This window comes from Alligator sinensis, unplaced genomic scaffold (genome assembly GCF_000455745.1).
Source record: "Alligator sinensis unplaced genomic scaffold, ASM45574v1 scaffold400_1, whole genome shotgun sequence".
Taxonomy (NCBI): Eukaryota; Metazoa; Chordata; order Crocodylia; family Alligatoridae; genus Alligator; species Alligator sinensis.
The window spans coordinates 2,046,101-2,058,112 of record NW_005841897.1 but is presented as its reverse complement, the minus strand read 5'-3'; the positions used below and the strand labels follow the sequence as shown (position 1 = coordinate 2,058,112).

Sequence of the window (12,012 nt, the reverse complement as noted above, 5' to 3'; positions counted from 1 at the left end):
TCTCCGCCAACTCCACGGCCGCCGGCACCGAGCTGGCGCGGCGCATCACGGAGTAAGTGCCCGGCCCGTGTGAACGCTCCTGGATCCGGAGCGGGGCCCCGGGGGCGGGAGGCGGCGGCTTCATGTGGAGGCCCCTTAGTCCGGAGCAGAGGTGTGTGTGTTGTGGTGTGAACGTCCCTGAATCCGGAGCAAGGACTGTTGGGTTGCCGGAGTCTGCGCTAGTTTCCTGCTCCGCGCCCCCGCTTGCCGTCCCCCCCCCCCCCCCCACTCCGGAGCAGGGCCCCGTCTGAGTCCTCCTCGTTTCCTGCTCCTGTGTGAACACGCCGCAGCCTGGAGCCGCGGTTTGCTCGAGTCCCGCTCCGTTTTGGGCTCCCGTGGGAACGGCCCTTAATCCGGAGTAGGGACCTCTCGCTTCACCTGCCTGGGGGCCGTGGTAGGTGCGCCCCCCCCCGTGTAAACGCCCTCCCCGTCCGGAGCAGGGAGCCTTTGGGGTCGCTCCCCTGCAGTCCTCTTCCGTGTTACGCTTCCCGTGTAAACGCCCCCTCGATCCGGAGCAGGGCCCCGTTGTGTGTCACGGTCCCCGAGTCCTCTCAGTTTCAGGATGTCGTGTAAACACCCCTTAATGTGGAGCAAGGACCCCGTGGTGTCGCTGTCCTGGAGTCTGCACCAGTTTCACGCTCCCGTGTAAACGCGCCCGGAGCTCAGACCGCAGAGACCCCCTCCCCGTCGCGTCTGCCCCAGATCGGAGGCACGGGGCCTCCCCGGGGCCCCCTCGAACCTCCTTTCTAGGGGCACCTGCTTTTCAGCGCTTGCCCACGGGCGGCTGGTCCAGCTCCCGCGGCCAGGCTGGAGCGGGGAGCGCAGGGTGGCGAGGAGGGAGACCGGGTTAGTTCAGGGACACGGGAGTCTGCTGCTCCCTTCAGCCCACGTTTCTAATGGGAGCCTGACCTTAATTGTAAGTCGTGTTTTGCCGTAGGAGCCGTATTCAAGAGCCAGCCACAAAATGCAGGGTATTTTCCTTTCCAGCCCAGGACAGCGCTGTAACATCCTTGTCTTTTGGTCCTTTGCCTTGAATGGAATCGGCTCAAAGGGGACCAATGAGTGGGATCTAAAAGGGGCTTCCCTACGAGCAGAGCAAACTGCTGTTGTCAGCCTCAAAGGCCGCGTCCAGACGAGTGCAGATGTGCGGTATGTAGCGCTACAGACCTGTCTGCGGTGCCACACATCGCATGTGCAGGCTTTCCCTGCACTGAGCAGTGGGGGTTTGATCCCAGGAGGTCCCGGGGTCAAAAAAAACCATGCCAAAAAAAAGCAGGGTGGCACACATGGTGGCAGCGTGCACTGCCCAAAACTGGGGTCTGGCCGTGCTCTGGTTGCCAGCCAGGCTCCCGGCTGCAGGAGTGCTGTGGCTGCAGCTCCCCGAGGCCCCTGGGACCCCAGGTAAGGCGCACAGTTGCTGGCCCCAGCCTCCCCTATCCCACCTGGGGTAACCTGCTGCACAGCAGAGCATGTGGGGCACAGGTGTTCCCCAGGGACAAGTAGCAGCAGCACGAGATGTGCCGTGGCTGCTTGTCCCCAGGGAAACAAACTGCTTGCCTGCACTTGTCTAGACGCAACCATCCTGACTTTGGTTTTGGCTTCTGCTCTTGGGCTCTGTTCTGTAGGAGGCAGGGCAGGTTTGCACTTTATAGGCTAACCAAAGTGTGCGTCTAAATACACTCTTCGGTGAGATAAAGCTCACTTCATCAGATGCTGTGAAAGGATGCATAGATGTAGTTCAGAGTCAGCAACTCAACATGGGGAGACCTCTGTGTTCCCTATTGTGAACAAATCACCAAGATTACTGATGTTCAGATGTCATCCGTACTGCAGCATTTGTTGTAAGGAAGTGTATAGGACAGAAATGTTGCAAAAAGCAGGGGTGCTATGAATTTACCTCTGCTATTTGAGTGCCTTGTCTAGCTGTCTTGGTAACTGTTGGGTTTTCCACTTAACACTGATAATCTCCTTTAAATGTAATGTGTAATTTGTTTGAAGGGTAAGGCTTTGAAGGGGAACAGGCTTTAGGTGTCATTAGTGCAGTAGATGTTCGTGTTGCAGGGTGAAGGGGATATACGTAAATAGGCGTATGCAGGTACTTTATTTGAAAAGAAAAAGCAAAATGTGCAAAACCTGGATCAACTGCTGGAAATGTAACTACTTGTCTTCACAAAGCTGTTTCCAGGATTTTTAAATACAGCATTGCACAGCTCTGAAGACGAGTGTTGCACAGCATTGCACAGCTTTTTCCATGTGTGCGCGCGAGGGAGCATGTTCTTGTAAACTTTATTTTAGCGCAACAGCTGGCCTGTGCTTTCATGCGGTCTATCCCCCTTGCCTTAAAAATCTCTTGCTTCAACAGAGTAAACAGCAAACAGTTCCTGGAGGATGAGGAAGTAATTTGTAAAATGTTCCCCATATGAATGCCTGACCTTCCTTCTCAAATCCTCTGGGCTTTTGTTTTCTAAATAAATTGCCCTCTGGAAGATGGAGCGAGAGAGAATCTGGCTTGGCTTCTCCAGCGCCTCTGCTTCCAAAGGTCAGCTGACAGGGTGCTGAGTCTATATAGCATAACAGCCTTATCAAGTTAATTCTCAGGGGCTTTCCTCTTTAATTGGATCAAACAGTGATAGATGTGAGACTTTAAATATGATTGGAATTCTGTTTTTGCATATGGGAAGGCAGGTGTCCCTAGACACAATACATGATTGTAATCTGCTCCCTGGCTTCCAGTCGCATTTTGTTGATAAATGGCAGCAAAGTCCAGGAAGTGACCTGCCAGCTGTTCTTCAGGAGGGACCCTTTTTTAAAAAAAAAAGCCATGTCTTTGTTGTGCTGCCTCCAAATTAGATGTTCAGTTAGAAAGGTGGAAAATATTAGGGTCCTTACTGAAATTCTCAAAGCCTAAACACAGTTTCCTCCTCTTTAAGGTTGGGGGTTAGTGATATAGAGCTGTGAAAAGCTTGTTGCGATCTAAAGACATGAAGTTCTTTAAGCAAGGTAGTGGTGGGGGATTATAATGATATAGAGAGAGAATATAGGATCTGGGTACTTAGCAGGTGTTTTAAACAGTCATCTGACTTACCCACTATGCACTGACTTTCTCCGGTAGGTTGAGGGACTATGCTAGCATGTGTCTAACCACTACCTTGCTTTTTCAGGTAGCAAAAGGTGTATGAGTTAGCTTCACGCTCGGTCTAATAACATCCTGGCACATGCTCTGCTGGGGGTGTCGGGTGCACCTTTTATAAGAGGTGGAGCAGGCTTAAGGACAAGTTCACCATCTAATGCTGGATTCTTTCATGTAGAGCATGCATTCCCCTCCCATCCCTTCACTCCTGGCCTAGAAAAGTGGTCGGAGGGAGAGTTAATTGCGATGGCTCCAGATCAGTACTGAGCCAGGTAATATGTTCTTCTCAACCTGTGAACTTTAAAACCTTACAATTGCCTGTGAGAAGCCACAAAGATCAGATCAATGCATGTGTATTTGTGCTTTTGTCTCCCTTGAAACGTAGAGAATGGGAGCAGCACATCTGAAGACTGTATGTCAGGTGTTAACATGTTAATTATGGCAGAAATGGTAAGGGTGCTACATTTGCACTCAACTTAACATGCCTTAAAATGGCAAACCAGCCATAAAAGTGTTCTTCATATGATGTAGAATGTTTTTATGACTGGTTTGTATAACACATTAAATTGAAGCTGATTGTCAGCCCTGGCCCTGGACCTGTGGACACTCAACTTTTACCTTGCTGATGCAGTGATCCCAGGCTGGTAAGTAGAAAGGATGCAATTGGGATCTGATCCCCAATTGTAGGATCACACCTCCTGCCATTCACATGTGCCGGGGTCCCAGAGACACAATTGGATCCTGTTCTCTGACTGCCTAATGGAATTAGCGTGGAGGACATGACACGTTACACATCACTTGCTACTTTCTCAGTTGAGAGGGTAGGTGATTGAAGTTAGCTAATGCCTCTCATGCTCTGGCATGTCAGCATGTTCTGGAATGTGATGTTTGCAATGAGTTAATGGTAGCTGTAAGCATGTGTACATCCCAGGCCTTTAGTTGGCTTGCAGCATGAAAAGAGACAGTGATCTAAAGATAGAAGGAAGACTGTGAGCATAAACAACATGGGCTAATAGGGAAAGGATGGAGACTGTCGAGCTCTGTTCTTTCCATCGGGGGGGTAGCGAGCAGTATGTGCTGTTTCTGGGAAGAGCCAGTGCCCCGTGAAATTTTGTAGCAACCCCCTTTAGCTGAGAGGCAGTATTAATGTTCCAGCACAAAGCAACAGCATTGCCTCCCTGTTGGGACCTTTTGGCAAAATGCAGAGAAAAACAGAGAGAGTGATGTCGGGGGGAGTGAGGACAGAAGATCATCCTCTCAGACTTTTTCCTTCTGGCTTCGTTTGCTGTATTTTTTTGTGGGGTTATGGGAAGCCGTGGGGAACGGGACTGTCACTTCTTTCTTTAGTGCAGGAGTGTTGAGCATATGGCTTGCAGGCTGGATCCAGCTTGCACAGCTGCTGTTATCCAGCCTGTCAAGCTACCGATGGACCACACCAAGTTGTGGGGTCTGGTGAGGGGCATGGACTCCCACAAAATCTAAGGCCCTTGGTCCCCGGTGGTAGCAGGAGGGTGAGTGAGGGATGAGACTCCTGGTCACCCTCCAGCTGGCACTGCCACGTGCCCTGTGCCAGGCTCAGAGCCAGAGCTGTTGCTGCCATGGGCTCTGCTCCAGAGACAGAGCTGCCACCTTGGCATGAAGCACAGGTTGGCAACAGCAGCTCCAGCTTTAGCATGGGGGACACGGCGGCATGTACTGGGAGCAGGAGCCCCACAGTCCAGATCCAGTCCAAGGCAGGAGGTGAGTGACACCCCTGCTTCAGTGAATCTTCACATCCTGGGATAAACTTACATTCTTCAAGTCCCTGGAATTGTATTGGAGCTGTTGGGCTTAAGGAGGTAAATGGATAGCTGAAGGCTAGCAGACCGCGTCAGGGGAAAAGGTAAAGTGAGTGCAAGATGGTTCTTAGCTTGAATATTGACATTGAAGAGTCTAGCACAGGGCTTGAGGCACCTTGAGAGAGAGTTTCTGGGTGGTTGGATGGAACCAGTCATCCTCCTTGTTTGCATAATATTTTTACACTCACTAGCGCTAAGGTCAGGGAGAGCCACTCATGCCTAATGGATTAGTAAGAACAGGGGAAAACCTGCACAATACTTACTGCTGGCTCTAATGCCTCATTCTCCTAGTGACTGGAACGAGTGATGCCTCCAGAAAGCTGGTCTAGCTGATTAATTCCAAGTGCTAAGTGCCTCCCGCGAGGTTTATTGCTCAAATCTGTGGCCGTGTTGGTGGAGAGGGTGCAGAATTGTGTTCTCAAGAGAGTAGGAGTTATGTAAGCATTTGACCTGATGCTGTGAAACCGTATCTGGAGGGGAGGAAAGAAGCATTAATTCCTATTTATCTCCCCCTCCTATTCAAAATCAAGAGAGAAATCAAACTAGACTTGCAGTTCTTGCACTAGGAGGAACGGCTATAATCTGTATTCAAGAATTCACTTCAGTCTTGGAAGCCATTCAAACTCAGGCTCTGGCTTTCCTTGCCCTCTGCTGCTCATGTTCAAGGACGCTGTCACTGCACTTCAAGACCAAACCTAGTCTAGAGTCTGTAGCACTTTGGCCCATTCTAAACAACCCACCACACTTTTGGTATATTCACAGAAGATGCACTAAAGGAAAGAGCACTGTTACTGGGACGCCAGCGCCAGAATAAAAATGTATATCAGGTTTAAACAACATTTTCTGTTTAAATTAATCTTTGCTTGCATTCAAGCCTCAGTGTGAATCATGTTGAGAGATAATATATTTTGGGTTTGTCGCAGAGTGGAAGAAGAGTATGCAGCAGAGAAACCTACCCACGCTTTTGTGTACTTCGTTATGGAGGATAAATAAACCAGAAAACTCCAACCTGGTGCTGCATATTCAGGGTAGCAAGGCTCTGTGCTGCTTGGCCTGGCCATCTAGATGAGGTCTTGTCCAGCGGGGTCCATAATGGCTTCTGTGTCATGTGTTACTGGTTATAGTGTGCAGAACTGTGCCAGATGCTTCCCCGAAAGATGAAGCAAGACGCACATCTTGTCATTGAGAGTTTACAGTGTAAATTGTGAGTGGCGCACAGCAAGTGAGGATGTTGACGGGGAGCAGTGGGAGGGAGGCACAGAGAACAGCTTGTTATGCTGCTAACATGAAACACCTTCTGTGTATCTAGAAAGGGTTGGATGTATTCTGCAGTGGCACCAAATGTATCCCACATGGCAGAGTTATGCTCCACAATTCAGCTCTTCAGAGGTATTTGGGGTTGGGGTTGGTTGGGAAGAAGACCTAAACCTTTGCTAGCACAAGCCAAGTACTTCCAGTCCACTTCTGGGTTGCCACTGAGCACATGGAGGGCCCCCCCACACTCCTTTGGGACGCTCCATGTGCCCCAGCATCACAGCATTCAGGAGCTGCACCTGGTACCTTGAGGTATATAGAAAAAACACTTAAAGCTGTGTCTGTGGCCGAATCAGCATCGAATCTTCAGATTCGGATTCGGCCGAATCGAATGGGGGACAGTGATCCAAATCAACGAAGCGAATCATTGTCTCTGATTCGAGCCAAATCGAATAGGGCCCGCTTCACACACCCCTAGTAGGAACCAACCATAGTCCATCCTTTGCCACCTAAATCCTGTGAATTCAAATTTTGCGGCTGTAGAAATCAATAAGGCATCTTGAAAAATGTGCCATTTGTTGCAGCCAGATGCCTGGGGAAGGGCACTTTGTGACCCAAAACATCCCTCCCAGTTATGCAGTTTGTCCAGTAAAAGATATCACTAGGAAAGTCTTTGCCTCATACATTTCCTGGACCATCATAGCTACAAGCAACACTTCAGCCTGCATGTGCACGTGTGTGCGCGCGTGCGCACTTACTCTTGTGGGAACTGCCTACAGCTGACTTCTTGGTCTCTGGCTTTCCGTGCAATAGGGAGCTAACTGGATTACAGTGCATATCTCCTTCCCTGCTCCATGGAGCTGAGCGACAGAGGTTTCATGTTGTGGCCGGGAGAGGGTGGGGGGAGTTGGAGTAGGCTGCTGAACTGAATTCCCTGAAGAAGAGCCATCATCGAGACCTGGGCTGGTGAGCTGACCCCAGTTATAATCTTCCTTACATCAGTGGGGAAGGAGGTTCTAAGATGGGTCATCTGAACAAAGGTGTGGGAGATGGAGCTGGGCAGCCTGAAGGGCAGAGCAAATGAGCCTGTCCCTAAAAGTAAGCAGTACTCCTTATCCCTGAGTGTTTTCAACTACAAGCTACTGAAAATGGGATGAAAAAGGAGAGTCTTTTCATTGTTGATAGGGAGTTCATTACCATCCGGCCAGGAGGTGCTCTGACTGTAGTGTTTGAATTCACATCAGCTTGTTGCATGGTCTTCAGTGTTGCTTCGATTTTTATCACTGAATTTTGACTTGAGTTTCAGGGCCAGCAAAAAATAACTCCTAAGTGACTGGACGTCACCTTGTGGGTCTTGCTCTTGTCTTGAGAGACTCCCACAGAGATCTTTCTCATAAACAGCTTCTCACATAACCCAGTCACATCTCCTACAATATTATAGCACAACATGATCTTTCTTCCCTCCTCCCCCAACTTGGTTTCTGAAATCCATAATCAGAAAGAAATTAACTTTTGGTAATTTGTTGCTGTTAAGATTTGATGTTGCAAATGTTAAATCAAATCTTGTATTGGAATGCAGATTTGGATAAACTACCCCGTGATCTTTTTAAATAATTAAAAATAGCCTGTAGTGTGCTTCTCAGGTCTACCTAGAGTTAAATTTCCTTCTCTGGACAACACCTCCAGCGAGGTGCATTTCAGAACCTGACTGACAGACCAGTTAAAAGCTGATTAATAGTTTGGTGGTTGCACTGGGAATGGGTGGCTGGATTTTTAGTGAAGTATCTTGTAAAGTAAGGTGATTCAGCACCTTTCCAAAAATACACCATGACCATGGCTGAGGTGGTATTACAGGCCCTTTGACACCTGGGCCCAGTGCTAAATAATACACTGGGGGCATGTTGTACCTAGTCTTTCACATTTATTTTTGTGACTTGCGTGACGCCGAATGTTCCTGCTTTGTTTTATTTAATAAAACACAGCTTCTATCTCTGGTTGAAAAGAGAGCTTGTCACATGGCACAAAAATGGTTGAACCTGAGACAGGATTGATGCTAGAAGCGGTCATCTGCTAATTTAGCAACGACTGTTTGCTGGACAGGATTTTTCTTCCTGCTGTAATCAAAAGTATACTAGCCCAAAAAGGCTTTTGTTGGTATCGCTTATTTTGCTTGGAGAAGTGATGCATACTGCAATAGGAAAACGACTCTGCCTGCCACTGTAGGCTGCATCCCCTCTCTAGGAGCATTCATTGGCCTACAAATAAATAATAAATATGTTGGCAACCTTTTCTAGTGTCGGCCCAGCCCTGGTTTGCAAACGGATATTGTTGCAAGCTAACTCCAGTGCCCCGCATTCATGTCATTTAGCTGTTAGTGTTAAAGCTGAATGTGTCCTCGAGACAGTTCCATCACTTTTGAAAAAGGGCTTGTGGGGCTGGAAACCCATGTGAGGAGAGAAGGCAGATGAGGAATAGGGATGAGAAGAAAGAGAGGATAGAAGTAGCGCTCAAGATTAATATAGCACTGGTGAGTTTGAAAGCAGCCATCAGATACTTAGCATTGTCACTTATCTCTGTCCCACCCTGGACTTATCACTGTCACTGTCCCACCTCAGACTTTTGTACCAGCTTCCCTTTGACAGTCTGTGATCACATGTGGAATTCAACCATTGCAAAAAGGAGTGTGATTCTCCTCTTTTTTGGAGGAATCAAGCAACTGTTAACGACTTTGGCCCAGGGCAGGGGGTCAGACTTGAGACTTGATGAAATAGACTGAAGGGCCTGAACCTGTTCAGCCTCCACAAGAGAAGGCTGAGAGGGGATCTGGTGGCCATCTACAAACTCACCAGGGGGGACCCGCAGAAAATAGGTGAGGCTCTGTTCCCCTGGGCACCACCTGGGATAACAAGGAATAATGGCCACAAATTGATTGAGAGCAGGTTCAGGCTTGATATCAGGAGGCATTACTTTACGGTTAGGGCTGCCAAACTCTGGAATAGGCTCCCAAGGGAAGTGGTGCTCTCCCCTACCTTGGGGGTCTTCAAGAGGAGGCTGGATAGATATCTGGCTGGGGGTTTATGATCCCAGCACTCGTTCCTGCCCATGGCAGGGGGGCGGACTTGATGATCTGTTCAGGTCCCTTCTGACCCTAGAAACGATGAAATCAAGGTTTTATCAGTATTTCCTTGAAGGCTAAGGTCTTGGTCTTGCATGTAAGCACTGAGAAACTGGCTCGCTAAAAGGTGTAATGTAGATGCACATACCCATTTAGAGGGCTTTGTATCTGTTGCCTTTAAACAAAGGCCTGGATTTGTCTGAACTGCTTGAATCCTGTGGGCTCCAGTGTTTGTCAGCCCCCTGAATCAAAGGTGCAGAGACAAAATGGTGTGGCTAAAAGTTACCTTGAAAATCCTCCTTTAGTTCCTCCATTGTTTATCCACAATCAGTGTTTTGGGCTTTTTAGGACTTGTGAACAGATTGGAGCAGTCCAATAGCTGCTGAATTCTGGTAGCCTCTTAACTAGGGGCGGGCAGTTATTTTCAGCAGAGGGCCGCTTACTCAGTTTTGGCAAGCTGTGGAGGGCCGCATGGGTTGCCTCATCCTTTGACAGGTGCCCTGCCCCCTGGTTACTAACTTGGGACCAGAAGTCCTACCCCCAAGCCCCTGACTTTTGCTACCAGAAGTCCCTCCCCTTGCCCCCAGAAATACTCCTTTCAGCGAGGGGTTTTGCCATCTCAGAACCAGAAAAATACCAAATTATATTCTAAAAATCAAACATCTACAATATTCATTCATTTGATTTAAAAAAATGTTTTTGTCCTGATTTACATGCGTTTGTGTAGTATACACAGAGGTGATCATACAATAGCTTAAAATGAAGTCTTACTCTTGTATACCCTGGGGGGGGGCATGCATGGAGAGGGGTGGGTACAGGTTTGTGGGTGTGTGGGGAGAGGTTTTGTGGGGGGTTTGGATAGGTGTGTGGTTGTGGGGGGAGAATATGGGTTTGTGTGGTTATGTGGGGTGTGGGTAGGTATGGGATTTGTGGGGGGCTATGTGTGGGGGAGGGTGCCTGGGTTTTGTGGGGTTGGGGGTCTGCATGTATGTATGGGTGCATGTGTATGGTGGGGTGCGCTTGTGGGACTAGCCCTATGAATACACACTCTGTGCCTCCCTTACACCACACACACACACACACACACACACACACACACACACACACACACACACACACACACACACACACACACACACACACACACACACACACACACACACACACACACACACACACACTCCTGGCCCTGGGGTACTGGTGTGGCTCCGTGCTCCTGCACTCCAGCAATGCAGCCCAGGGCTACGTGGTGCAGTGAAAGCTGGGGCAAGCAGAGGCTTCCAGTTGAGGGGGAAGGGGCCGGGGCTGGGCCAGCCTTACTCCTGAGTCCTGCCAGCTTTCCCTGGGTCCTCCTGCCCCTGGCTCCTGTCATCTTTGAGCTATGGTGCAATCACCTCTAGATATGCTATGCAAATGCATGTAAATCACCCAGGAGCAGATAAATATTATTTTTCTAAACTTTTTAGGTGCCCTGCAGGCCAAATAGAATGGCCTGGGCCCGCAGGCTGCATTATGCCCACTCCTGCTCTTAACCCTTCTCTTGTTTCATTGTCCACAGCATTGATGAGATGGGAGGTTGTCTCAGTGGCCTGTGCTTGTTGAGGGAGACCTGTCTTGTAGCCTGTCTTCTTTCAGGGTGCTACTACTTAGTCACTGCCCCCTACTCCATTGATTCTGAAGTCAAGTCTGGGAGCCTGATACTTTCCTGCTCTGTGGAGCTGGGGTCTTGCCAATATGACCTCTCAAAGCATTGCAGACCTCTTCTTATTTTACACCATGCAGCGTGGAATCTGCCATCTTCCATGAGGTCCTTCACTAAGATCTCTCCAGCTAGACTACATTAAAGGTTGCCTGACTGCTTTGCTGCCATTGAGTCAGTGGTTGGCAGGGGCATCAGGGTGCTTGTCTCATCAGCAGACAAACAGATCGAATTGCTTGCTGATGAAATCCAAATGCAGGTGTCTCCAGCCAGCTGCTCATATGACTTTTTCTGCATGATCCTGGAGGAAGAAGCTTAAGCATTGAGGCATTTCTTCTCTGTGCGTTTTTTGCTTTGTTTTTATTTCTCTGCACTCATTTGACTTAGATGTCAGGGCCGTGGCCTGGTAATAAAGCCAAACCTCAGGGATGTTAAGGTTTCTCACTATTTGTGGTTTGGAGAGCTGCAGGATCTTGTCAGGCTGCAGAATGGAAACTAATGCTGTCCAGGGCTCTCAAATGAAGGAATTACTTGCTGTGAAATAGCCAAGGAGTTACCCATTCAGGTTTATTGGAGCTTGACTGGGTATAGCAGACTGCCCACTCTAATTAGAAGCCACGGTGCAAAGACTCTGTCTCCACAGAAGTCACGTGGATGTATCCTAGCTGGCTCAGGTAGTGAGAGCCGTGTACCTGCAGTAGAATGAAGCTCATTGTGTGCTGCAAAGCCTACCTGGGAAGCCGAGTAAATTAGGGGTGCACCAATAGAGATTTGGAGGGCTGATACCAATAGCTGATTTTTAAGGAGGCATTTCAGCCGATACCGGCGTATCGGGCGCTTTCCAATACAGCTGCCTCCAGCTAGTAAGTCCATTGTGGTGGAAGGGGGGAGGGGAGGGAAGGGGTATGGGGGGGGGAGCACAGATCAACACCCCTGC

General features: G+C 49.0%; 1 protein-coding gene across 2 annotated transcripts in view; it reads left to right on the top strand.

Moving 5' to 3' along the window:
- The first annotated feature begins 6 nt into the window (after nucleotides 1-6).
- Nucleotides 7-12,012, top strand: part of PRPSAP1 (phosphoribosyl pyrophosphate synthetase associated protein 1) — a 43,074-nt gene continuing 31,068 nt past the window's right edge. Inside the window, exon 1 of one of the 2 annotated variants that reach the window (XM_006018304.3) lies at nucleotides 7-52. The gene's annotated coding sequence lies outside the window, so the exon portion shown is untranslated. Of the gene's footprint in view, nucleotides 53-132; nucleotides 152-12,012 lie in introns of those variants that run through there. The other variant, XM_025197480.1, reaches the window with a different exon arrangement.